Source organism: Phyllobates terribilis, unplaced genomic scaffold, assembly GCF_046119375.1.
Source record: "Phyllobates terribilis strain yellow unplaced genomic scaffold, ASM4611937v1 Scaffold_7__3_contigs__length_470593459, whole genome shotgun sequence".
Classification (NCBI taxonomy): domain Eukaryota; kingdom Metazoa; phylum Chordata; class Amphibia; order Anura; family Dendrobatidae; genus Phyllobates; species Phyllobates terribilis.
The window spans coordinates 294,092,480-294,116,271 of record NW_027362767.1 but is presented as its reverse complement, the minus strand read 5'-3'; the positions used below and the strand labels follow the sequence as shown (position 1 = coordinate 294,116,271).

Here is a 23,792-nt window from a genome sequence, read left to right as displayed (position 1 = left end):
CTATATAATAGCGCTATATACCGCACATTTCCCCTATATAACAGCGCTATATACTGCACATTCCCCCTATATAACAGCCCTATATACCGCACATTCTCCCTATATAACAGTCCTATATACCGCACAATCCCCCTATATAACAGCCCTATATACCGCACATTCCCCCTATATAACAGCCCTATATACCGCACATTCTCCCTATATAACAGTGCTATATTCAGCATATTCTCCCTATATAACAGCCCTATATACCGCACATTCTCCCTATATAACAGTCCTATATACCGCACATTCTCCCTATATAACAGCGCTATATACCGCAGATTCTCCCTATATAACAGCGCTATATACCGCACATTCTCACTATATAACAGCGCTATATACCGCACATTCTCCCTATATAACAGCCCTATATACCGCACATTCCCCCTATATAACAGCGCTATATACCGCACATTCTCCCTATATAACAGTGCTATATTCAGCACATTCTCCCTATAAAACAGCGCTATATACCGCACAATCCCCCTATATAACAGCGCTATATACCGCACAATCCCCCTATATAACAGCCCTATATACCGCACATTCCCCCTATATAACAGCGCTATATACTGCACATTCCCCCTATATAACAGCGCTATATACCGCACATTCCCCCTATATAACAGCGCTATATACCGCACATTCCCCCTATATAACAGCCCTATATACCGCACATTCTCCCTATATAACAGTGCTATATTCAGCATATTCTCCCTATATAACAGCCCTATATACCGCACATTCTCCCTATATAACAGCGCTACATACCGCACATTCTCCCTATATAACAGCGCTATATACCGCACATTCTCCCTATATAACAGCGCTATATACCGCACAATCCCCCTATATAACAGCGCTATATACCGCACATTCTCCCTATATAACAGCCCTATATACCGCACATTCCCCCTATATAACAGCGCTATATACCGCACATTCTCCCTATATAACAGTGCTATATTCAGCACATTCTCCCTATAAAACAGCGCTATATACCGCACAATCCCCCTATATAACAGCGCTATATACCGCACAATCCCCCTATATAACAGCCCTATATACCGCACATTCCCCCTATATAACAGCGCTATATACTGCACATTCCCCCTATATAACAGCGCTATATACCGCACATTCCCCCTATATAACAGCGCTATATACCGCACATTCCCCCTATATAACAGCCCTATATACCGCACATTCTCCCTATATAACAGTGCTATATTCAGCATATTCTCCCTATATAACAGCCCTATATACCGCACATTCCCCCTATATAACAGCGCTATATACCGCACATTCCCCCTATATAACAGCGCTATATACCGCACATTCCCCCTATATAACAGCCCTATATACCGCACATTCTCCCTATATAACAGTGCTATATTCAGCATATTCCCCCTATATAACAGCGCTATATACCGCACATTCTCCCTATATAACAGCGCTACATACCGCACATTCTCCCTATATAACAGCGCTATATACCGCACATTCTCCCTATATAACAGCGCTATATACCGCACATTCTCCCTATATAACAGCCCTATATACCGCACATTCCCCCTATATAACAGCGCTATATTCAGCACATTCTCCCTATAAAACAGCGCTATATACCGCACAATCCCCCTATATAACAGCGCTATATACCGCACAATCCCCCTATATAACAGCGCTATATACCGCACATTCCCCCTATATAACAGCCCTATATACCGCACATTCCCCCTATATAACAGCGCTATATACCGCACATTCCCCCTATATAACAGCCCTATATACCGCACATTCTCCCTATATAACAGTGCTATATTCAGCATATTCTCCCTATATAACAGCCCTATATACCGCACATTCCCCCTATATAACAGCGCTATATACTGCACATTCCCCCTATATAACAGCGCTATATACCGCACATTCCCCCTATATAACAGCGCTATATACCGCACATTCCCCCTATATAACAGTGCTATATTCAGCATATTCTCCCTATATAACAGCCCTATATACCGCACATTCCCCCTATATAACAGCGCTATATACCGCACATTCCCCCTATATAACAGCGCTATATACCGCACATTCCCCCTATATAACAGCCCTATATACCGCACATTCTCCCTATATAACAGTGCTATATTCAGCATATTCTCCCTATATAACAGCGCTATATACCGCACATTCTCCCTATATAACAGCGCTACATACCGCACATTCTCCCTATATAACAGCGCTATATACCGCACATTCTCCCTATATAACAGCACTATATACCGCACATTCTCCCTATATAACAGCGCTATATACCGCACATTCTCCCTATATAACAGCCCTATATACCGCACATTCCCCCTATATAACAGTGCTATATTCAGCACATTCTCCCTATAAAACAGCGCTATATACCGCACAATCCCCCTATATAACAGCGCTATATACCGCACAATCCCCCTATATAACAGCGCTATATACCGCACATTCCCCCTATATAACAGCCCTATATACCGCACATTCCCCCTATATAACAGCGCTATATACCGCACAATCCCCCTATATAACAGCCCTATATACCGCACATTCCCCCTATATAACAGCCCTATATACCGCACAATCCCCCTATATAACAGCCCTATATACCGCACAATCCCCCTATATAACAGCGCTATATACCGCACATTCTCCCTATATAACAGCGCTATATACCGCACATTCCCCCTATATAACAGCGCTATATACCGCACAATCCCCCTATATAACAGCGCTATATACCGCACAATCCCCCTATATAACAGCGCTATATACCGCACATTCCCCCTATATAACAGCCCTATATACCGCACATTCCCCCTATATAACAGCGCTATATACCGCACAATCCCCCTATATAACAGCCCTATATACCGCACATTCCCCCTATATAACAGCCCTATATACCGCACAATCCCCCTATATAACAGCCCTATATACCGCACAATCCCCCTATATAACAGCCCTATATACCGCACAATCCCCCTATATAACAGCGCTATATACCGCACATTCCCCCTATATAACAGCCCTATATACCGCACATTCCCCCCATATAACAGCGCTATATACCGCACATTCCCCCTATATAACAGCCCTATATACCGCACATTCTCCCTATATAACAGTGCTATATTCAGCATATTCTCCCTATATAACAGCCCTATATACCGCACATTCCCCCTATATAACAGCGCTATATACTGCACATTCCCCCTATATAACAGCGCTATATACCGCACATTCCCCCTATATAACAGCGCTATATACCGCACATTCCCCCTATATAACAGCCCTATATACCGCACATTCTCCCTATATAACAGTGCTATATTCAGCATATTCTCCCTATATAACAGCCCTATATACCGCACATTCCCCCTATATAACAGCCCTATATACCGCACATTCTCCCTATATAACAGTGCTATATTCAGCATATTCTCCCTATATAACAGCCCTATATACCGCACATTCTCCCTATATAACAGTGCTATATTCAGCATATTCTCCCTATATAACAGCCCTATATACCGCACATTCCCCCTATATAACAGCGCTATATACCGCACATTCCCCCTATATAACAGCGCTATATACCGCACATTCCCCCTATATAACAGCCCTATATACCGCACATTCTCCCTATATAACAGCGCTACATACCGCACATTCTCCCTATATAACAGCCCTATATACCGCACATTCTCCCTATATAACAGCCCTATATACCGCACATTCTCCCTATATAACAGCCCTATATACCGCACAATCCCCCTATATAACAGCCCTATATACCGCACATTCCCCCTATATAACAGCCCTATATACCGCACAATCCCCCTATATAACAGCCCTATATACCGCACATTCCCCCTATATAACAGCCCTATATACCGCACAATCCCCCTATATAACAGCCCTATATACCGCACATTCCCCCTATATAACAGCGCTATATACCGCACAATCCCCCTATATAACAGCCCTATATACCGCACATTCCCCCTATATAACAGCCCTATATACCGCACAATCCCCCTATATAACAGCCCTATATACCGCACAATCCCCCTATATAACAGCGCTATATACCGCACAAGATCAGCACAGGACAGCACCGCACGTCACGAACATTCCGATGTCATGTGGTGATGACTTTCACTCCTCCTCATTGGCCTCTGGTTACCAGGGAGACGGGAAGCTCGGTCATGTGATCTCTGCGTTCTCGCGAGATTACTCTGGTCCCTGATCTCAGTGTGTGACTGCCGGGCACAAAGTGACAGCGCGGCTGCAGGGGAGAATGTGAGTGTGAGGAGTAACCGCGGACACAGGGATGGCGCTCCGGCGCGGCTCCGGGCTATGAGACAGGTGGGTGTCGCGGCCTGTGACTGCTTCTCCTCCTGGTGATCACACGGTGGCGCCGCAGTGACTGCTGGAGCTAGTGCAAGTATTGCTGGGACTTGTCTATACTGATCTCATCAGACCTGTACTGCGGCTTGTGCGCACACTATCTATCATTACTGCACCGCTTTGTGGGCTTCTCATACACAATGCGAGACATCGAGCATACAGGTTACTGCTACCTAGGAGTGTGCCTGCCTGTATCTGCCTGCCCTGTCTGTATCTGCCTGCCCTGTCTGTATCTGCCTGCCCTGTCTGTCTGTCTCTGCCTGCCTGTCTGTCTGTCTCTGCCTGCCTGTCTGTCTGTCTCTGCCTGCCTGTCTGTCTGTCTCTGTCTGTCTGCCTGTCTGTCTCTGTCTGTCTGCCTGTCTGTCTCTGCCTGTCTGTCTGTCTCTGCCTGTCTGTCTGTCTCTGCCTGTCTGTCTGTCTCTGCCTGTCTGTCTGTCTCTGCCTGTCTGCCTGCCTGTCTGTCTGTCTCTGCCTGTCTGTCTGTCTCTGCCTGCCTGTCTGTCTCTGCCTGCCTGTCTGTCTCTGCCTGTCTGTCTCTGCCTGTCTGTCTCTGCCTGTCTGTCTCTGCCTGTCTGTCTCTGCCTGTCTGTCTCTGTCTGTCTGCCTGTCTGTCTCTGCCTGTCTGTCTCTGCCTGCCTGTCTGTCTCTGCCTGTCTGTCTGTCTCTGCCTGTCTGTCTGTCTCTGCCTGCCTGTCTGTCTCTGCCTGTCTGTCTGTCTCTGCCTGTCTGTCTGTCTCTGCCTGTCTGTCTGCCTCTGCCTGTCTGTCTGCCTCTGCCTGTCTGTCTGTCTCTGCCTGTCTGTCTGTCTCTGCCTGTCTGCCTGCCTGTCTGTCTGTCTCTGCCTGCCTGCCTGTCTGTCTCTGTCTGTCTGTCTCTGCCTGTCTGTCTGTCTGTCTCTGCCTGCCTGTCTGTCTCTGCCTGCCTGTCTGTCTGTCTCTGCCTGTCTGTCTGTCTCTGCCTGCCTGCCTGCCTGTCTCTGCCTGTCTGCCTCTGCCTGCCTGTCTGCCTCTGCCTGTCTGTCTGCCTCTGCCTGTCTGTCTGTCTCTGCCTGTCTGTCTGTCTCTGCCTGTCTGTCTGTCTCTGCCTGTCTGTCTGTCTCTGCCTGTCTGTCTGTCTCTGCCTGTCTGTCTGTCTCTGCCTGTCTGTCTGTCTCTGCCTGTCTGTCTCTGCCTGTCTGTCTGTCTCTGCCTGTCTGTCTGTCTCTGCCTGCCTGTCTGTCTCTGCCTGTCTGTCTGTCTCTGCCTGTCTGTCTGTCTCTGCCTGTCTGTCTGTCTCTGCCTGCCTGCCTGCCTGTCTGTCTCTGCCTGCCTGCCTGCCTGTCTGTCTCTGCCTGCCTGCCTGTCTGTCTGTCTCTGCCTGTCTGCCTGTCTGTCTGACTCTGTCTGTCTGTCTCTGCCTGCCTGCCTGCCTGTCTGTCTCTGCCTGCCTGTCTGTCTGTCTCTGCTTGCCTGCCTGTCTCTGCTTGCCTGCCTGTCTCTGCCTGCCTGTCTGTCTGTATCTGCCTGTCTGTATCTGCATCTGCATCTGCCTGCTTGCCTATCTGCCTGCCTGTCTGTCTGTCTGTCTTTATCTGCCTTCCTCTCCCTGTCAGAGACACACACACTGTCCGCTGTTCCCAGTACATGATATCAGACGGGGATAATATTGGGGCTTCTCGATCATGTCAGTATTAATGTCTTCTTCTTAGACTGGGGTGTCCGTATTAGGTGGTATTTTATCGCCTCCCTCCAATCAGCCGTGTGATGAATCTGCGGCGTCTCCAATCAGTTTATAGGCCGGTTCCCAGTTGCTTTTGCTAACTTGCGATGATGCAGCATTCAGGGGCGGACACAGAAGAGTCCCCGGGGCAAGGACAATATATGATGGGCCATTTGTAGTCCAGTATCTTGTCACAATGCACAATTCCTCCTGCTTCTGATGTGGTAGCGCCCCCTTGCCTCCTGGGCACTGTATTGCAGCAGAAACCAGTAACTGGGGCAACAAACTTTAGAATTAAGAATCCAGAGAGGATTTTTAACAAGTAAATTCCCCCCAAAAATCTTGTCTTACAAGCAGTTTGCAATTTTACCCATTTATCATGCTGAGACATCCCCGGAAGATCCGTATTGAGTGGCCTGAAACTATCTGAAGTATGATCACAGGCCAAGACTTCTGGTCTCTGTGAAGATGATCACTGAGCCTATAAAGGGTGGTCCACGACATGTATATTTATATTGATCTGGTCACAGATTATTCAGATAACAAGCTCCACTGTACTCACCTTCCCCCGCTCCAGGACGGCCTCTCCTCCAGTGCTCCAGTCTTTGTTATCTTGCTTGTAGCTGTGACGTCAGAAAAACCGCACACATGACCGCTGCAGTCAATCACTAAGCCATCATCAAAAATTGTGCACAGTGAAAATAGTTGAACTCTAAGATTCTAGTACTTTTATCCCATGTGTGTGGCTAGCTGTAGCTGACTTGTGATTGCCTCTGTTGGCACTGTGCACACACTGTGGCTGTCAGGCCGCTGTGGCTCTTTCTCCTCATCCTCTGTTTCAGCTTCATTTCCTTATCCTTTTTTGAAGCACTCTGTATCGCCGGCCATTTTAGTGCCTGCTCTGTTTTTGGCTTCTCTACGGTATATATGTTCATGAAGTATATCACAGACAGTGGCCTCATTCTTGGTGAATGATGTGACATCTATCCACCATAGGGTTATAGTTTTTTTGCAGATCAATCCATATGTGATCTATTCCCTGTGTATATGACAGCCTGTCATTATTACTGATGCAATGTTTATGTGTAATACATCCATATCGGGGGCCATATATGAATCCGCTCATGTGCGAGTAGCCTGATCTGATTTTCCCCTTTGTCATCCTCCCGCCTTCTTCGTCCTCTTCTCCTTCTTCGTCCTCTTCTCCTTCTTCGTCCTCTTCTCCTTCTTCGTCCTCTTCTCCTTCTTCGTCCTCTTCTCCTTCTTCGTCCTCTTCTCCTTCTTCGTCCTCTTCTCCTTCTTCGTCCTCTTCTCCTTCTTCGTCCTCTTCTCCTTCTTCGTCCTCTTCTCCTTCTTCGTCCTCTTCTCCTTCTTCGTCCTCTTCTCCTTCTTCGTCCTCTTCTCCTTCTTCGTCCTCTTCTCCTCCACACCCTTTCAGATTCTGAGATTCTTCCTTGTTCTCTCCACTCTTCAGCTTCACACCCGTCATTTATTCCTCCTGATTTCTTTGTAGATGTTTCCTGTCGGATAGGATTTTGGATGTGACCTCTGTAATGTACTTTACTATTTTGTGTAACTTTTCTTCACCTGCGTTTTCCTTCTATATTTTGAGACTTAATTTGTCATCTAATTACAGACTGGTTTGTGTCGTTCACTTACTTCTTTCTGCCTCATCTGTTTTTACATGTAATTATTTACTAGCAGTTATGTTAAATTCCCAATTGCACAAGGGAAAACTTTTCTCTATTGGCCACCGTGAACCTATGTACTTTTGTTGTCGGCAGTCTTTAAATCAATGGTGCATGGACACGGCATGGTTTGATCATTTCTCTTTCTTACCATTAGTAGTACATACTTGATGCTTCAAACTTCACAGACCTGACGCGGTCCGTGTTCAGAGCTTGGTTTCTGGACCGGCCGCTGGTCTCCTGACCCCAACTCCTAATGGCATACAGTCCTGTTGGGAGACCTGCAGGCGGTCGGGAACCATGAAGCTGGCCTTATTATATTTTTTGGGGTAAAGTGTTTGGACCATAAGGAATTGGGATGGTGAATAGTAGAGAAGGCAGTTTACCTGGTAATCTTAGTGACAGACACTGATATTTTCTATCAAGAATTTTGCTTTTTTTTTTTTTCTTGAAGGTGTTTTCCCACGAACAAAGTACATTTTAATCAATAGATCTTGGAATAATAACTTCCACAATTGGATGTGTTAAAAAAAATGCTCCTGTGCTGAGATAATCTTATAAATGTGCCCCTGCTGTGTACTGTGTAATGGCCGTGTCTGACCGTGCAGGAGCATGGTCTGATCATACCACATCTCCTGGGGATGAGGAGGAGCAAAAGAGTATACAGACATTACAGAGTGCTAACGCAAATAATTATTTCTGTTAGACAAAACATTTCCCTTCCTGTTTTTAAATATGTGTTACTTTACAGAAAGAATCATTTGCAATCCCGTGCTATTCTGTCTGTATACTCTTTTGCTTCCTCCCGTGCCCAGGAGATGTGGTATGATCAGACCATGTCCCTGCACGGTCAGACACAGCCATTACACAGTACACAGCAGGGGCACATTTATAAGATTATCTCAGCACAGGAACATTTTATTTAAACACATCTAATTGTGGACGTTATCATTCAAATATCTATTAATTAAAATGTACTTTGTGGGAAAAACGGTTTTAAAGAGTACCTGTTATAATTCTTCCTTGTATTACACAGGAATAGGTAGGACCTATGAACCCTTTTTGGTTTCCTCACCTTCCAGCACCCTGGAATGTTGTGTAATATTTCTTTAGCGCTTATTTAGGCTGCACACTCTGGCTGGCAGGACCTGTGCGCTTAGGACCTATGAGCCTAATGACATCATCACAGTTCCTACTGCACTTCTATGTTGCTGCCTTCTTATGATTGGTCAGCGTCATACAGGGAGAAGAAGTACACTCCCCCCAGTGAAAACTATGTAATATCCGCTTCGACTTAACTAAAGTTAACTCACTAGGGGCCAAATATTTGATTGCTAAAATCTTCGCAACGGAGAGGCAAAATGAAAAAGCAGAACAAAAAAAACATTTCATTCCTCTTTGTAGCCATTATTGCATGGTGTGTCCTGTTTACCATGTTACATTTGGTGAAAGGGTCTTTTAAATTTACTCAGAACAATATTTTAGTAAAATACCCAGGAAAGTCCTCAAGACATCTATGAAACTTGGTTGTACTTCAGATCACTGCAACATCTCCTCAAATTCACGTTATTTCATCATGATTGAGATTTTTTAAAGCCACTTTTACTTGTTTTAGATTTTTTTTGTTCTGACGTAGCATCCCCAACAAAATCTGCAAGAAACCCATCATGTGTGAACTCGGGGCTAGGTGTTGGACGCAGAGGCAGCTTGTTTTTCTCTATGAGACAATATGCTATGAGAGGGATTCGTAGTGGTTAGATATTCAGCCTGGAGGTTTTACTTGTAAACTCAATTTGGTTATAATTTCAGTAAAATATAAATATTTTATAATGTTAATGAGTTGTGGATATATTGTAAGCACCCTGCGTAATGTGGCGGCCTCAGCTGTCCTGAGTACATTACTTGGGGTGCTATCCAGAAGGAAGGAAGCACAGCTAGAGGCGTCCTAGTGTTACTGGCATACACCGAGCACCACTAGCCAAAATATATTGTACCGGTGCATTGTGTAACACCAGGTTCACATCCATGCTTCACGGGTCAGGGCAGAGTTTTAGGAAACGATGCACAAGAATTGATATTTTGTGGGAAATTTCAGTATCGGACATGTCAGGAGAGCAGACTGCTGTTTTATCTAGGATGGATTGTGGAAGGGAATTTAGAGAGTAATCAATGTTGTAATTATTACTGAGACAGAAAATGACAGTTGGTGCTTTTAAAATTCCATGAAGAGGAAGGAGCAGACACAGACATTCTGCTGTAAATTCTCCTGTAACGACAGTTACAGTTTTCCATAGAACTTTATGAGCACCAACTGCCGTCGCTTGTCTCAGTAATCGAAAAGTCTGTATTCACTGAAGACAGATTGTTCCCATGAATTGAGAATTTTGAGAATTAAAGATCAATCCAGGAGGAAAAAGTAGTGGATTTCTCTAATAAGATATATTACAAAGTTTCTTATTTTTACATGTACGATTACATAGTTACATAGTTTATAAGGCTGAAAAAAGACAAGCGTCCATCCAGTTCAGCCTATTTCTTGTGCACTGCAGCTATTCCGCTATTCCTATACCATGCGGTATAGGCCAATTTACATCATTGAGGAAAAATTCACTTCCCGACACCAATCTGGCAGTAAGATTAAATCCCTGGATTAATTAACTATCACTAAGCATAAGATGTAATTTTATTGTTCTCAAGAAAGGCGTCCAGGCCTCTCTTGAACTCATTAAGTGAGTTGGACATCACCACTTCCTCTCCCAGAGAGTTCCAGAGTCTCACGGCTCTGACCGTAAAGAATCCCCTTCTATGCTGGTGCAGGAACCTCCTTTCCTCCAGACGCATAGTGTGCCCCCTCGGCTTTGTCACCATCCTTGGTATAAACAGGTCATGGGAGAGATCTCTGTACTGCCCCCTGATGTATTTATACATGTTTATGAGGTCTCCCCTAAGCCTTCTCTTTTCCAATGTAAATAGGCCTAATTTTGACAACCTCTCTGGGTATTCTGGTCCCTCCATTCCCTTTAATACCTTAGTCGCCCTCCTTTGTACCCTCTCTAGCTCCAATATGTCTTTCCTGAGCACCGGAGCCCAGAACTGTGCACAATATTCTAAGTGCGGCCTTACCAGCGCTTTATACAGAGGAAGAACAATGTTCTCATCATATGCCCCTATTCCTCTTCTGATGCATGCCATGACTCTATTTGCCTTCGCCGCTACTGCCTGACACTGGGCACTCCAATTTAATTTGCTATTAACCAAGACGCCCAGGTCCTTCTCCATGTCAGATTTCCCCAACGGTTTCCCATTTAATATGTATGGGTGACTGCTGTTTTTCTTTCCCATGTGCATGACCTTACATTTATCGGCATTGAACCCCATTTGCCATTTTTTGGCCCAACTCCCCAATTTATCTAAATCCTCCTGTAGCTGTGCCCTATCCTCATCTGTATTAGCTACTTTACAAAGTTTAGTATCATCTGCAAATATTGCTATTTTACTATGCAACCCTTCCACTAGATCATTAATAAATATATTAAATAATATAGGGCCCAAGACAGACCCTTGAGGCACCCCGCTAGTAACCCTGACACACCCTGAGCTTACTCCATTGATAACCACCCTCTGCTTTCTATCACTCAGCCAGCTATTTACCCACTTGCACACATTATCCCCCAGACCAAGCATTCTCATTTTATATACCAACCTTTTGTTGTATGAAAAAAAAAAATCCTGTTGGGTATTCTTCAACCCCTTACTGGCCTAGGGCGTATTAGTACGCCCCAGGCAATCACCCCCGGTTCAGCACGGGCTCCGGCGCTGAGCCCGCACTGAACCGTGTGCGCTGCACTCTGCGCCTCCTGTGTGCTGTGCGTGTGCGCTGCACTCTGCGCCTCCTGTGTGCTGTGCGTGTGCGCTGCACTCTGCGCCTCCTGTGTGCTGTGCGTGTGCACTGCACTCTGCGCCTCCTGTGTGCTGTGCGTGTGCACTGCACTCTGCGCCTCCTGTGTGCTGTGCTTGTGCGCTGCACTCTGCGCCTCCTGTGTGCTGTGCGTGTGCGCTGCACTCTGCGCCTCCTGTGTGCTGTGCGTGTGCGCTGCACTCTGCGCCTCCTGTGTGCTGTGCGTGTGCGCTGCACTCTGCGCCTCCTTTGTGCTGTGCGTGTGCGCTGCACTCTGCGCCTCCTGTGTGCTGTGCGTGTGCGCTGCACTCTGCGCCTCGTGTGTGCTGTGCGTGTGCGCTGCACTCTGCGCCTCGTGTGTGCTGTGCGTGTGCGCTGCACTCTGCGCCTCGTGTGTGCTGTGCGTGTGCGCTGCACTCTGCGCCTCGTGTGTGCTGTGCGTGTGCGCTGCACTCTGCGCCTCGTGTGTGCTGTGCGTGTGCGCTGCACTCTGCGCCTCGTGTGTGCTGTGCGTGTGCGCTGCACTCTGCGCCTCGTGTGTGCTGTGCGTGTGCGCTGCACTCTGCGCCTCGTGTGTGCTGTGCGTGTGCGCTGCACTCTGCGCCTCGTGTGTGCTGTGCGTGTGCGCTGCACTCTGCGCCTTCTGTGTGCTGTGCGTGTGCGCTGCATTCTGCGCCTCGTGTGTGCTGTGCGTGTGCGCTGCATTCTGCGCCTCGTGTGTGCTGTGCGTGTGCGTTGCATTCTGCGCCTCGTGTGTGCTGTGCGCGTGCGCTGCATTCTGCGCCTCGTGTGTGCTGTGCGTGTGTTTTGCACTCTGCGCCTCCTGTGTGCTGTGCGCGTGCGCTGCAGTCTGCGCCTCCTGTGTGCTGTGCGCGTGCGCTGCATTCTGCGCCTCCTGTGTGCTGTGCGTGTGCGCTGCATTCTGCGCCTCCTGTGTGCTGTGCGCGTGCGCTGCAGTCTGCGCCTCCTGTGTGCTGTGCGCGTGCGCTGCAGTCTGCGCCTGCTGTGCGCTGCAGTCTGCGCCTCGTGTGTGCTGTGCGCGTGCGCTGCATTCTGCGCCTCGTGTGTGCTGTGCATGTGTTTTGCACTCTGCGCCTCCTGTGTGCTGTGCGTGTGCGTTGCACTCTGCGCCTCCTGTGTGCTGTGCGTGTGCGTTGCACTCTGCGCCTCCTGTGTGCTGTGCGTGTGCGTTGCACTCTGCGCCTCCTGTGTGCTGTGCGTGTGCGTTGCACTCTGCGCCTCCTGTGTGCTGTGCGTGTGCGCTGCACTCTGCGCCTCCTGTGTGCTGTGCGTGTGCGCTGCATTCTGCGCCTCCTGTGTGCTGTGCATGTGATTTGCACTCTGCGCCTCCTGTGTGCTGTGCGTGTGCGCTGCAGTCTGCGCCTCCTGTGTGCTGTGCGCGTGCGCTGCAGTCTGCGCCTCCTGTGTGCTGTGCATGTGTTTTGCACTCTGCGCCTCCTGTGTGCTGTGCGCGTGCGCTGCAGTCTGCGCCTCCTGTGTGCTGTGCGCGTGCGCTGCAGTCTGCGCCTCCTGTGTGCTGTGCGCGTGCGCTGCAGTCTGCGCCTCCTGTGTGCTGTGCGCGTGCGCTGCACTCTGCGCCTCCTGTGTGCTGTGCGCGTGCGCTGCAGTCTGCGCCTCCTGTGTGCTGTGCGCGTGCGCTGCAGTCTGCGCCTCCTGTGTGCTGTGCGCGTGCGCTGCAGTCTGCGCCTCCTGTGTGCTGTGTGCGTGCGCTGCAGTCTGCGCCTCCTGTGTGCTGTGCGCGTGCGCTGCAGTCTGCGCCTCCTGTGTGCTGTGCGCGTGCGCTGCAGTCTGCGCCTCCTGTGTGCTGTGCGCTGCAGTCTGCGCCTCCTGTGTGCTGTGCGCGTGCGCTGCAGTCTGCGCCTCCTGTGTGCTGTGCGCGTGCGCTGCAGTCTGCGCCTCCTGTGTGCTGTGCGCTGCAGTCTGCGCCTCCTGTGTGCTGTGCGCGTGCGCTGCAGTCTGCGCCTCCTGTGTGCTGTGCGCTGCAGTCTGCGCCTCCTGTGTGCTGTGCGCGTGCGCTGCAGTCTGCGCCTCCTGTGTGCTGTGCGCGTGCGCTGCAGTCTGCGCCTCCTGTGTGCTGTGCGCGTGCGCTGCAGTCTGCGCCTCCTGTGTGCTGTGCGCGTGCGCTGCACTCTGCGCCTCCTGTGTGCTGTGCGCGTGCGCTGCAGTCTGCGCCTCCTGTGTGCTGTGCGCGTGCGCTGCAGTCTGCGCCTCCTGTGTGCTGTGCGCGTGCGCTGCAGTCTGCGCCTCCTGTGTGCTGTGCGCGTGCGCTGCAGTCTGCGCCTCCTGTGTGCTGTGCGCGTGCGCTGCAGTCTGCGCCTCCTGTGTGCTGTGCGCGTGCGCTGCACTCTGCGCCTCCTGTGTGCTGTGCGCGTGCGCTGCAGTCTGCGCCTCCTGTGTGCTGTGTGTACAGCCTGTCTCTCCTGCCTGTATGACTTCACCTGTATATCACTGCTCTGTTATCTAAAAGAATAACCGTTTTGTTGCCCATGGCAACCAATCCTACTCCAGTTTTAATTTTACAAGAGCAGGATACAAAATGAAAGGTGTGCTGTGATTGGTTGCTATCTGCAGCCAAGACTGATTTTATATCTCCGGCAGTATCTTTCACATGGCTGACTATACAGAGGACGAGGAGGGCAGAGCTGGTCAGGCAGGGATTCCATACGTGATGTCAGTGTCTGACTCCTTGGCCACAGGAAGGAGCATGTACTGTTATTGATCACACTGGCAATCACGTGATCGGAGCTGGGATGAAGCAAGTTATACTGCTGACCGGCTGTGATAAGTGCAATTAAATATTGCCGGAGTGCTACTTTAATCTTTTCAGTAATGGCCTTGGTTTACTTTATCTGTGATTTGACATTCAGCTCTTTTTTTTCTGTTGTTAAGCCTGAACGGCCCCATCTGTGGTCAGTCTCATTCCTGCTCCGGGCCTACTGCTTGTGTTCTACATGCCGGTGATTTCCAGGGCAGAAATATGGATTTTTCCAGCGCTAGTAATTACATACAATATTAAGAAGGAAGGGTGGATTGATTTTTTTTTTTTTTTTACTTTATTTTGTTTAGTTAGGAAAATCTAAACCTTCTGTGTTCCCGGAAGCTCCTGCAGACATCTGCTGTACATAGTCTTTCTGTATGTTGCACTTTTTCCTTCTTTTCTCGCTTCCTGTTATAAAATGTGCACAAGTATATATTTTTTTTAGCATAGTTTATTTTTTCAGGCCGTTCTTACACATCAGTATTTGTGCCCCAAAAACTAGAGTGGAAACTACAGAGAGAACTATAATTGGAAGGGTCACACGTCTGTGTGTTGGGGCCAGTTGGTTTTGGCTAACAAATACTGATGAAACGCTGAACGAAAACAGACATGTGAATAAGGCCCTAGGCATTATGTCGGATAATTAACATTGGACTTGTTGTGAATTTAATTCCTTCAGTATTTATTTAGAATACGTGTTGTATTCGCACAAGTACACATCCAGTTCTGTGAAATAAAAACATTTACCAATTGTAACTTAGCAGAAAAAGTTTTTTTTAGCAAGTATCTTCATTTCACACAAATCTTCTGTGACAGACAGGACATACCCTGCACAAAGTAGCAGCTTCTTGATACTTCTTGATGTTTAAGTAATTATTAATGAGTAGTGTTGAGCGATACCTTCCGATATCAGGAAATATCGTATCGGATTGGATCGGGCCGATACCCAAAAAGTATCGGATATCGCCAATTCCGATACCGGAAACCAATGCAAGTCAATGGGACACAAATATCGGAATGAAAATAAACCCTTTCTTTCCTTGTAGGTTAATTCTACATGAAGTAAAACAACTAAGAATAATGTAGAATGTGTTACATGAAAAGCCGGCAATTCAGCAGCGGCATTCACCGATACCCGACAATTTACAACAGAAAGAATAGAGCTTCACACATAGATTAGATAGATAGAAACATATCAGTCACATATATATGAAGTACTGTGACAGTGTTGCTTACTGTACTTGTCATTTAGTGTAAAGGATTTATTTAAAAAAATATTAGTGTTTTCGTGCACTGTCTCTTTAAAAAAGCCGGCCGGCAATTCAGCATCTGTACCCGACAATTTATAACAGACAGAATAGAGCTTCACACATAGATTAGATAGATAGAAACATGTCAGTCACATATATATGAAGTACAGTAATAGTGTTGATTACTGTACTTGTCATTTAGTGTTAAAATAAAGGATTTATTTAAAAAAAAAATGGCGTGGGGTTCCCCTTAATTTTAGGCTCTAGCGGAGGTTAAGCAGACAGCTGGGGCAAATGTTTGAAGCCTGGGAAGGGGGTAATACCCACGGAGCTTCCCAGGCTACTAATATCAGCCCCCAGCTGAATACCTAGCCTTTACTAGCTATTAAAATGGGGGAACCCCCCAAAAAAAATAACGTGGGGTCCCCCCTAATTTAATAGCTAGCACAGGCTAGGCAGACAGCTGGGGGCTGATATTAATAGCCTAGGAAGGGTGCCATGAATATTGGCCCCCTCCCAGGCTAGAAACACCAGCCGTCAGCCACCCCAGAAATGGCGCATCCATAGGATGCGCCAATTCTGGCACTTAGCCTCGCTCTTCCCACTGCCCTGTAGCGGTGGCAGTGGGGTAATAGGGCTGGGGTTGATGTCAGCTTATAATGCCAGATGACATCAAGCCCAGGTTAGTAATGGAGAGGCGTCTATAAGACACCCCCATTACTAACCCCATAGTCAAAGTTAAAGAAAAACACAAACACCCAGAATAAAGTCCTTTAATTGAAATAAACACACAATTCTTTATTGTTCTAAATTAAACCATACTTACCATCACGCCCATTCCAGCTGAAGCCAACGATCTCCTGCAATAAAAGAAAAATAATAAAGCAACCTCATCCTTACCTTTCAATGGTTCCCAGGACAGCTCCAGCTCTGCTACATCGAGATGACAGGCTGGACCGCAGCAGAACGCTGCCATCCAGCCTGTCATCCCGCAGACACTGAGAAGCGCAGGCATGCTTGCGCTCCTCAGTGTCTCTCTGTGACGTCATCCAGATGAGCCGAGTTCATGTCCAATGAACTCAGCTCACCTCATGCACGTCACTGACAGCGTGGGAAAATTCTCACGCTGAAGTGCTGAGTGCAGGAGAATTTTCCCACGCTGTCAGTGACGTACATGAGGTGAGCTGAGTTCATTGGACATGACCTCGGCTCATCTGGATGCCGTCACAGCCAGACACTGAGGAGTGGAAGTATGCCTGCGCTTCTCAGTGTCTGCGGGATGACAGGATGGATGGCAGCGTTCTGCTGCGGTCCAGCCTGTCATCTCGATGTAGCAGAGCTGAAGCTGTCGTGGGAGCCATGGAAAGGTAAGGATGAGGTTGCTTTATTATTTTACTTTTATTGCAGGAGATCGTTGGCTTCAGCTGGAATGGGCGTGATGGTAAGTATGGTTTAATTTAGAACAATAAAGAATTGTGTGTTTATTTCAATTAAAGGACTTTATTCTGGGTGTTGTGTTTTTTTAAATACTTTACTAGAAATTCATGGTGGTCATGTCTAATATTGGCGTGACCCCATGAATTTCGGGCTTAGGGCCAGCTGATAATGCCAAGCTGGCCTTAACCCCTTTATTACCCAGTGAGCCACCGCACCAGGGCCCTGGATGAGTTGGGTACAGCGCCAGAAGATGGCGCTTCTATGAACGCGCCATTTTCTGGGGCGGCTGCGGACTGCAATTTGCAGCGGGGGTGGCCCAGAAAGCTTGGGTCTCCCTGCGCTGCGGATTCCAGCCCCCAGCTGCCTAGTTGCATCTGGCTGGACACAAAAATAGGGCGAAGCCCCACGCATTTTCTTTTTTAATTATTTCATGAAATTCATGGAATAATTAAGAAAAAAAGGGCTTCCCTATATTGTTGTGTCCGGCTAGGTACAAATAGGCAGCTGGTGGTTGGGGGCAGCCCGTTCCTGCCTGCTGTACCTGACTGGACACAAATATAGGGCGAAGCCCCACATAATTTTTTTTTAATTATTTCATGAATTTCCTGAAATAATTAAAAAAAAAATTGACGTGGGGCTTTGCACTATATTTGTGTCCAGCCAGGTACAGCAGGCAGGAACGGGCTGCCCCCAACCACCAGCTGCCTATTTGTACCTGGTTGGACACAACAATATAGGGAAGCCCTTTTTTTCTTAATTATTCCATGAATTTCATGAAATAATTAAAAAAAAAATACGTGGAGCTTCTCCCTATTTTTGTGTCCAGCCAGGTACAACTAGACAGCTGGGGGATGGAATCTGCAGCGCAGGGAGGCCCAAGCTTTCTGCCCCCCCGCTGAAAATTGCAGTCTGCAGCCGCCCCGGAAAATGGCGCGTTCATAGAAGCTGGATGCTGTACCTGGCTGGCATACAAAAATATGGCGAAGCCCACGTCAAAAGTTTTGGGAAAAATTAATTAAAAAATAAATAATAATTTAGGGACTGCATCTTTATTAACTCCTCAAATGTCATTTAGTGTTAAAATAAAGGATTTATTTAAAAAAAAATGGCGTGGGATCCCCCATAATTTTAGTCTCTAGCGGAGGTTAAGCAGACGGCTGGGGCAGATGTTTGAAGCCTGGGAAGGGGGTAAAACCCACGGAGCTTCCCAGGCTACTAATATCAGCCCCCAGCTGAATACCTAGCCTTTACTAGCTATTAAAATGGGGGACCCCCCCCCAAAAAAATGACGTGGGGTCCCCCCTATTTTAATAGCTAGCAAAGGCTAGGCAGACAGCTGGGGGCTGATATTAATAGCCCAGGAAGGGTGCCATGAATATTGGCCCCCTCCCAGGCTAGAAACACCAGCCGTCAGCCGCCCCAGAAATGGCGCATCCATAGGATGCGCCAATTCTGGCACTTAGCCTCGCTCTTCCACACTGCCCTGGTGCGGTGGCAGGGGGTAATAGTGGTGGGGTTCATGTCAGCGCCAGCTGCCATGAAGCCCAGGTTAGTAATGATGGGCGTCTATAAGACACCCCCATTACTAACCTACAAAGTGTTAAAAAGAAAAAACACACACTACACCCAGAAAAAAATAATTTATTTGAAATAAAACACACAATTTTATTTAATTCTTAGTTTGCTAAAAATAATAGTTACCTGTCCACGTTCCTGCGCTGATCTCCCATGCACAGCTGTCACATCTGGAGATGGTGACAGCTGTCATGGCTGCTGTAAGCTCACGCTGCCGGGAACACGTCCACTCCCGGCAGCGGGAGCCACTGACTGAGGTCACCGGAGTGCATTCAGGCAGCGCAGCTCCGGAGACCTCCTTTACGGCACTGCTGTACCGTGGGAATTTCTCACGATACAGCAGGGCCGTAAAGGAGCTAACCGGAGCAGCGCTGCCTGAACTCCGGTGAACCCTTACGGCCCCGTCATTCTAGCGGCGGCAGCGGTTCAGAGCGGTCACATTCTATGTGGCTGCTCTGAACTGGAGATCTTCGTGGGACACTCGTGGACTACTACGGAGGGGTAAGGATAAGGTTGTGGTTTATTATTTTATATTTTATTACAGGAGATCGATGGCTTCGGGGAATTAGGTGTCTAGGTGAGTATAGGTGTAGTTTTTTATTTTTTACTTTATTTTAGGTGGCGATCGGCGGGGACAGGTAATGTATGAACTAATTTCTTTTAGGTAACCACTGGCCACCAATGACATGTATTTAACATTTGTTGGGGACACAGTAGGGCAATTTAAATAGCAGGATCAGGCTGATGGGAACTACTGCTCCCATCGAGCTGATCCTGCTGGCAGGAGTGGACGGGGGACAGACATAGGCCGATGGGAGTAGTAGTGTCACATCGGCCTATGTCTGCCTGCACGCACAGACACCCCGCACAGACACCCCGCACAGACACCCCGCACAGACACCCCGCACAGACACCCCGCACAGACACCCCGCACAGACACCCCGCACAGACACCCCGCACAGACACCCCGCACAGACACCCCGCACAGACACCCCGCACAGACACCCCGCACAGACACTAATCATGACGGGTCTGGGAGGTGAGGCTGACCTGTGCGGCCGTGGGAAAGTTCATGTGAGTTCATGCAGTCAAGCATGAACTCACATGAACCCTCTGAGGGCACCGCGGCGACTTCAAATGAACAGCTGATCGGCATCACCTGATACCTCAGCTGTTCATTTGAAATAACCGGCGGGAAAGCCGGCGGTGAAGTCTTTTCACTGCCGGCTTCCCCGCCCGGGTCCTTCGCTCCTTGGTGCTGCGCTCCCCGCCCGGTCCTAATTTACGATTGGGATTGGAGGTGGCGAGGGGAGCGGAGGATTGGGGTGGGAGGCTGCGGGGAAGCAGTATGGGGCTGTGTGATTGTTTAAAAGCCGCCGGCTTTTAAACAATCAGGAGAATTCTCCCACGCTGGGATGGCATTCTGATGACAGGCTGGATCGCGCTGCCATCCAACTTGTCATCCTTCACAGACACTGCAGAGCGCAGGCATTATGGGAACTTCCGATTCCGGTATCCGATATTGTAAAAGTATCGGAATTAAGTATCGGAATTCCGATACCGCGAATATCGGCCGATACCCGATATTACAGTATCGGAATGCTCAACACTATTAATGAGATATTCCTGTTTCAGCAACTAATTTATATTTTGTATGATTTTGCAGTACATTATACATTCATCACAGTTTTTTTTTTTTTTAAAGATGCTTGCTATCATTCATGGATGCTTTACTTTACTGTATGTGAGAAATTAGATTTTTATTCACAGAGATCATTGAATATAGTGTATCCATATACACTACTGTTTTGTACATGGTTCACACACTGCATATTTGGTGTAGATATTATGTATGTAAAGTCCACAGGATTTTATAGCACCTGCAATGTGGAATGCCTTAAAGTCATCCACATGATGCAATTTTTGCTTTCTTTTTGTTGTTGTTGTTGTGGAATCCACTCAGAAATTGGCTTTTGTTGTGTTTTTAAACCTACAGCATGTATACCTTTTCTCTGATTGTTCCTCACCTGGTTTTGGCTCCCACTTCTGAGAAAAAATACTGACCAAATACTGATAGTGGGGCCGTGGCCTTACTGTCTGATACTGATTGCTTTAGAGATTGCATTACATCCATATATCTACAGGCTAATATAAACCGATTATAACCACTTTAGTGGGGCAGCAGTGTCTATATACTGGCTTTCTTTAGCAATATACTTTCTATTATTTTGACTGCTTACTTTAAACAGTATGGAGAGACATACGGTATATGTTTTCATCGGTGTAATAAAAGTATTTCAGATGGTGGAAGTGAGATATTATTATATATAGAGATAGGACAATTTGTATATAGTGTGGTTGTTTTTATACCAAACCACCTACTGCTGTAGATCCAAAACTTTTTTCTCTTGTATATAATGCCGCCTTCTACAGTCATGGTCCTAGACATCTATATACTATAATAGGGATTTTATTTCACATAGACATCATATGGCTGTTTGTGAACAGTCTCCAGTATTTATTGCCAAATACAGAACAGGATCATATTGTGAAAATGCAAAAAATGTAAAAAGAAAATTATTTCAGAACTTGAAAATAAACTGTAGGAGTTATGGCCCATTTAGAAGAGCTTTAATCAAGAAACAAATGTTTGTAGGAACACCCTTTTCTGACTATCGGTCACTCTAACAAGGCCGACAATCCCACTGCAATCAGCATGATGAAAAATCATTGTTATTGGCACATCGCCCTGTGTAAACAAGTGAGTTACTTCTTATTGTATGGACACAAAACAGTCATATTAAAGGGAACTTGTCATATGATTAATGGTGCCCAAATCAAGCAGACACACTCCCTTTGAGAAAGCACAAATGAAACGCGCGTCGGGGTGGTCGTAGTGGTCTTTATACTACATTATGGATAAGCAGTGACACTATTATTTTTACTAGTATGGTTTTGCTTGTTTTACTTGGGACAATATTAGACTATGTATATGAACAGCAGCCATCTTTTGTATGCTATAGAAGTGAATACTGATCCTGTTTACTAGGATTTACCATTCCTCTTTCCTTGATCCTTCGTCTTTGAGCCTCATGTTTGTGAAATATGTTTATAAATATTTTTTTAATTTTGTTTAATAAAATTAATTATAGATTTTGTGTGAGTGGTGTAGTGTATACCTTGGTGTTCATATGTAAGTAATTATATTGGAGTAACCCACTCACCTCATTTTTCCAAATACTGATATCAATATTTCTCTAGCAAAAGTGAATATTATTTATATGTGCTTTTTGAATATTTGTATGGCCAAACCATAGGCAGCATGAATCAGAGCCTGGGTGCATAACTGCAACCAGGTGTACTTTTTTTCTGAAATGCTGTTTCAGAGAAAGGTATACCTGTCTGCAATCTTGAAACCAGGCTCTGATTCATGCTGCCTATGGTTTGGGCAGCATGAATCACATGCCGAGCTTCTATAATAAGATTCGGCCAAGCGCCATAACCGGAGACCAGACTAGTTTAGATTGCCCCCGACCCGCTTTTCTCAGAAGCCGACCAATGGCAGAGCCGGACTACTCTTGTCTCTAGCTATGGTCCCTGGCTGTATGTTCGAATTTGGTCTGCAGGAATTGTGTGACAGGTTCCCTTTCACCGTAGTTTTGTATGCACAGAATGCTTATCTGCCCATAGTAATGCACCAGTAAATAATGCCAATCAGTGGTTGTTTAATCATCTGAATAGAATCATCTAAAGGGGCTATAATTTCATGAATGTTTCATTCATTGACTCCATTATGACAGTGGAATGTCCCTTCCTGCCCTTAGCCAGAATTTGTGCCCGATTTGCAGAGATTGGCTCAGTAACCAGAAATACCATCTGTAGTTATACACGATCCTGTGATATAACAAACAGTTCATCAATTGTTTCCATTTTATCAAAAATGGGGAGATTAGGTAAAGGTAACAAAGGTAATAAAATGTAAATTTTCCAATTCCTGTACTCTCCTTTTTATTCCGAAGGAAAATAACATAAAATACATAGTGGCACACTGGGGGCGCAAAAGTATACGCAAACATTGAATATTATGAAATTGCATCATATCTGTAACGCTGAAGATTTTAGACTTTTTGTTATGTTAGCAATGAAAATGAATATTTTATTCACATTTATTAAGTGAAGACTTAATTTGTCAGCTTCGTTGGATATTAGAAATATGAGAGTCTTGTATCCTGTGGTTGCACTTTGCCGTATAACAATGGGTCGCATTCATGACTCTGAGGTTTGAGGCTTCCTGATCATTTGATGGGACTGTTCCTGCTGTGTCATGTGTCGGACGACGTGACCCAAGTGCACCATCATTGGGGATGAATAGGGAAGTTGTGCTTGCCAGTTCCCTGCTGACGGAGTATTTTTTCAGATTACTGGTAATTTATACTACGGTAAATGTGTTTATTCTAGATAAGGGATAAGCCGCTTTACATCAAATGATTCTAATAAGCCACCACAACCTAGTAATTTACCCCCGCCTCACTGGCCGGCGGCCATAGTCCTGATAAATGATGAGGCCACGGGCGCAGGTGACATTTCCACATTCAGCCTGTATGTGTAAGGTCACTTCAACCTCTGAAGAGAAATGTTGGAAAGACGTCTCATCCGAGGAAATATGGGACATTTGTGTAGCAAATTGCTTTAACATTTCAGGGTTCATTTACTTTTCAGCAAGGTTTGTTATTTGTGCAAGGATCACCTGGCAGACCATCGAGAACTGGCACAACCATTGCAATTCCTGAAAAGACAATAATACTTTACAAACACAGATTAGTTTCCCATGCCAGCATCAGCAGTCATTCCAGCCTGTTTTGTAGCCAAGTGACTACATATCTTGTGAGAAGCCGTTATGCAGACCTATGCGTCTCCATGGTAGCAGACGGCAACGAATCCTGCGTGGTCTGATCTGCAAACTCTCTTCC

At 46.7% G+C, this 23,792-nt stretch overlaps 1 protein-coding gene across 1 annotated transcript in view; it reads left to right on the top strand.

Moving 5' to 3' along the window:
- The first annotated feature begins 4,278 nt into the window (after positions 1-4,278).
- The window catches only part of ATP7A (ATPase copper transporting alpha), a 76,971-nt gene continuing 57,457 nt past the window's right edge, over positions 4,279-23,792 (top strand). The window contains exon 1 of the mRNA XM_073641012.1: positions 4,279-4,455. The gene's annotated coding sequence lies outside the window, so the exon portion shown is untranslated. The remainder of the gene's footprint in view (positions 4,456-23,792) is intronic.